The sequence below is a fragment of the Gorilla gorilla genome, chromosome 21, assembly GCF_029281585.2.
Source record: "Gorilla gorilla gorilla isolate KB3781 chromosome 21, NHGRI_mGorGor1-v2.1_pri, whole genome shotgun sequence".
NCBI lineage: Eukaryota > Metazoa > Chordata > Mammalia > Primates > Hominidae > Gorilla > Gorilla gorilla.
The window spans coordinates 70,224,526-70,229,090 of NC_073245.2; the positions used below are offsets into that span (position 1 = coordinate 70,224,526).

Genomic DNA, 4,565 nt, shown 5'->3' on the forward strand with positions numbered 1-4,565 from the left:
AGCAAATAGGGACATTTAAACAGAGCAAGGTGCATCCGTGCTGAGGGATACAGAGCAACGGATAAAATGATGAGGCACCGCTCCATGGTAGCTCTGTATCATAGAAAGAAATGCTGTTGGTGAAAAAGTCCATTGCAGAACAGTGGCTATTGAGTAACCACTTGGCCCTGGGCAATTTATTTAACCCCTTGAGCCTCTTCAATTTCCTTATCTCTAAAATGGGGCAATGCTTTGATCTCCTACCCAGGTCTGCGGTGAGGAGTAAATGGAGCCACATCTAAGAAGCAGCTGGCACACTTGGGGCTGAGCCTGGACCAGCTCTTAGTACCATGACTTCACTCTCAAGTCATTGGGGTGAGGCTGCAGGGCACAGGGAGACTCTTCTGAGGGGCTCTTCTTAGAGACATTTGTTACCAGGCAGCAGCCTTGACCACTCAGACATTCATTATTCATTTGATAGACTGATCAATTTGTTCATTTCTCCATAATAAAGCCCTGTACTAGGTGTTGGCTTTTGAGGAGTAATGAAGCCACACAAAGTCTTTCCCTTCAAGGAGTAGCCAGTCCAGGGTGGAAGACAGACTGCAAACTTAGCCAAGAAGTGGGGTGCACCAGCCCAAACTCACATAGCCGGTCCCGAATGCCCTGCTCACAAATGAGACAGATGCAAAGTAGACGTTCAACCAATGCTGTGTTGAAGCAAGGTGGGCTGAGCGGATGGGGCAGGGGCCACCATTGTGTCTCTGGCCAAAAGGGCTGCATGTGAAGTGGCCTAGACGTCTGGTCGTGAGAGAGATCAAAACTTCAAGGACGGGAGAAGAGTCAGGGTGGGTGGAGCAGAAAGTCCACGAGAAAGCGAGTGGAAAGAGGTGGTCGACAGGGGCCCAAGGGACAGGGCTTTGAGGGCCAAAGTGAGGAGGGGGACTTTATCCCAAAGGTGATGGAGAGCCTGTGAAGGGTTTTAATCCAGGGGTAGCACGTTGGATCCATGTCTGCAGAAGATGCTCTTGCTCATGGGGCAAGGAAAGACAATGGGTGAGAGAGGAAGCAGGAGTCTTGGTTAGAAAGCACCTGCCATCATCCAGGCCCAAGAGGCAATTTGGGCCCTGCCACAGTCTCCTTCCCAGGAAACTTCGCTTCCTCCAGCTGTCTTGAGAGTTGACTGCTAGTGCAGAGTGTGCTGGAGCCAGGTCCTCCTGGCTTGAGAGAACTCATTGTTAAATATTCAGGAAATTTGTGAGCCCGTTGTTAAACCATTGGTAGCTTTGCAATTAGCATAGAGAATGTATTGACATCACAGACATTGGCAAAAGCTATAAATCAGCACTCTTCCTCCTGCGACCCCTGAGAGCTGGTTTACCAAAGCCTGGATGCTTCTAAACACTCACTGCTGCCGCCTTCTCTGGAAAAGTGTCCGTGACTGAGAAGGTCCTCCTTGCCCACCCCACAGGCATTGTACTGACTGGCATGGGGTTTGAATGCTTTGCCTCGCACCTAACAGTTTCAACTCTGTGGCGTCATTCCTGTTCCAGGGCTCCCCATGGGACTGTGCTAGACTCCAGCTAAGACCAATCCTTGCCCAGCCCCTTTCTGCCCTCACTGCCTTTCCAGCTTCTCCTTAGAGCCCTCCTTCAATACATGCCTTGGATGAGGATCTCACAGCATTTGGCCAAGTGTGGTGCCCGGACCACTTGTATCGTGGTCCTGGAATCCCACCCTGGACCTAATGAGTCAGAGCCTTTGGATTTGGGGCCCTAGCACCCGCCTTTGTAACAAAGGCTCTTTGAAACTAGCGTTTGAGGGAGCTTGGCTCAAGTTAGAGAAACAGAACGAAGACTTGCAGGAACAGAGCAGCCTTGAATGGGGGACCCGAAAGAGGAACCCCACCCTATGAATGGACCCCAGGAGACACATTAAGGAGTTGGATTTTATTGATGTAAAGTAGTAAATATTCCTGTGTCCCCAGGAAGGGTGAGGTTCTATGCCAGGTTGGGATGAGATTACCAAAATGTTTGAGAAAGAAAGAGCTCTTCCCGCTGAGAACACCGCTCTTAAAACTCCACCTCCCCAAGGCTTCACATCAGCAAAGCCCAGAGATCGCGCCAACCACACATGGAGACCAATAGGACCAAGAAGGCAGATCTGCCGGGATTAGGGAAGAACTTGAACCTGCGGCTGCAAAGTCGGCACTCGGCAGACACTCAGGATGCTCTGCTTCTCTCCAAGATCCGGGCCTTCCTTTTGATGACAAAAGTTGCCTTAGCCCCAGCTCCTAAGCACTTAGAAACAAAATAAAATTAAGTTTTGAATAACAAGTCTTGAGTTGTTGGGGTGAGGTCACTGTTGAACCACTGTGTCAGGCCCAAAGAATGTTTCCATTGCCCGCCGCCTCTTGGGTGACCCCCTCGAAGGAGGCCCGCCTGCTACAGCAGGTCACAAATAGAGGGCAATTAATTTTTACAACCCTCTGCTCTCAGCGGCCACCACATGCTGGGGTGAGGTCACTCTTGCCACTTTATTTTTATCTGTTTTAAAGATGTTGGTGTCTTGAGACTCACACTTCCCCAGCGAGCTCAGATCCCCTGGTTCACAAGTGGCAGCTCTGCGGAGCTCCATGGTGGGTGACTGTGGGTGACAGCAAAGACCACCACCCAATATCATGTGAGCTCAGACGAGTTCCTTCCCCTCTCAAGGCCTTGGTTTTCTCAACCCCAAATGCTAAGCATCGACTAGACTAGCATTTCCCAAATTTCAGTAATTTCTGAGCCACCACCATCATTTTGGCCTGACCTACCACCTGCACTATAATTCAAGTCATTATTTTTCTTTTCCTGTAAATCACCTCACATTTCTAATTAGACATTTAACTAAAAGGAAACTTGAGATCATTATCATAAATGGAAATCGACATTCCTTGCCATTAATAAAAGGTAACTACAGACATAAATACCTTGACCACAAATGAACATTGCTAAATTCCAGCCAGACACTGCTGCCTGCTGATGGCTTCAAGCCTGAGGCCTCTCTCTCTTTGTTCAAAAGGGAGCTTAGAAGTGTCAGGAGGTGCTAAAGACTCTTAGTGCCAGATGAAGAATTTTCCTTTGATCTAACCACAGGGGAATAATTTTCACACTGTATAAATCGATGCCCTAAAATCTCAAATCACCTTACCCTCAACCAGCAGCTTGGTTGAAGAAGCTAGAAACTTGGGAAGACACTGGTTTAGATCTTTCCTACAAATCTTTACTTTTGAGTGATGATATAAAGCTCTAGATTGCTTCTGGAGCTTTCTTCCAAGCTACCCAGCATTTGACCAAGTGTGGTGCCAGGACCACCTATATTACAGTCCTGGGACCCCAACCTGGATCTACTGAGTCTGGGTCTTTGAATTTGAGGCCCGAGCACCCACCTTTGTAGCAAGGGATCTTTGAGACTAGTGTTTGAGGGGGCTTCACCCAAGTTAGAGGAACAAAATGTGGCACTTGTCAGAAGGCCTGCGGGAACAGACCAGCCTTGAATGAGGGCCCCGAGAGTGGAGCAAGAATCCAATCTGGTTAGTGCTGGCGGTGTCGGCCGCTATGCACTTGTGCAAATAAATGATTCTCTTCTGGATAAGGTAGAGGGGCCTGGTGGACTTATTCCGAGCCAGAGAAGACCCAGCAAATTCCTCTGACTCTGTCCTCAGAATGGTGTGGAATGAACTCCACCCCATGGACCCCAGGAGAGACCTTAAGGAGTTGGATTTTATTGACATCAAGTAGCAAACATTCCCGTGTTCCCAGGAAGGGTGAGGTTCTGTGCCAGGTTAGGATGAGATTATTGAAACACTTGAGAGAGAAAGAGCTCTTCCCTCTGAGAAGCATCAACCTAGAGCTGTGAGCAGGGCTGGGGTGCCGAGCTGGCCCTGTCTCTGCTCTTGCGCCACGGTGAAAACATCTTTCACTGGGAGTTGTCAGCTCTGCCCTCTCTGCCAACAGAAACTTGGAAGCAGCCATGCCTTTCTGCCTCCTGCTCGCCTTCCCAGCAGGTCTGATCAATGTCCGTTTTAAACCAGGACATTTCGTCTCACTGTGGAGCCCAGCTTCTCCATGTTCATTGTCGTGCAGGGACTGCCATTTGGAGAGAAAAGTCAGGTTGGGAGGCTCTGCTGCAGGCCGCCTCTTTGAAAATCAGATGAATTCCAAGCAAGGGCAAAGATGATCGTGTATCCTGAGAGGTTCCAAGTCTCTGTGCCTCGCCTCCTCATGTGAGGCAAGGTAGCCATTGTCCCTTCCTCATAAGGTGGCTAGGAGGAGGGGATAAAGTCAAGTCTACGAAGCACTGAGCTCACACACAAAATAATAGAAGCTGTTCTGGGCAGGATAGTGTCCCTCCCAAAATTCATGCCTCCCCAGAACCTCAGAATGTGGGCTTATGTAGAAATGCAAATGTAATTAGGTCAGCTGATATCATAATGGATCAGGGTGGGTCCTAAATTCAGTGACTGGCACCTTTATGAGAGGAAAGGGCTGCAGAGCTATGAAAACACACAGGAGAGGAGCCACTTGGCAGTGAGTCAGACTGGA

At 49.1% G+C, this 4,565-nt stretch overlaps 1 pseudogene; it reads right to left on the reverse strand.

The window, feature by feature from the left end:
• Positions 1-3,460: 3,460 nt before the first annotated feature.
• LOC101143606 (uncharacterized) lies at positions 3,461-4,264 on the reverse strand (annotated as a pseudogene).
• Between the last annotated feature and the right edge of the window lie 301 nt (positions 4,265-4,565).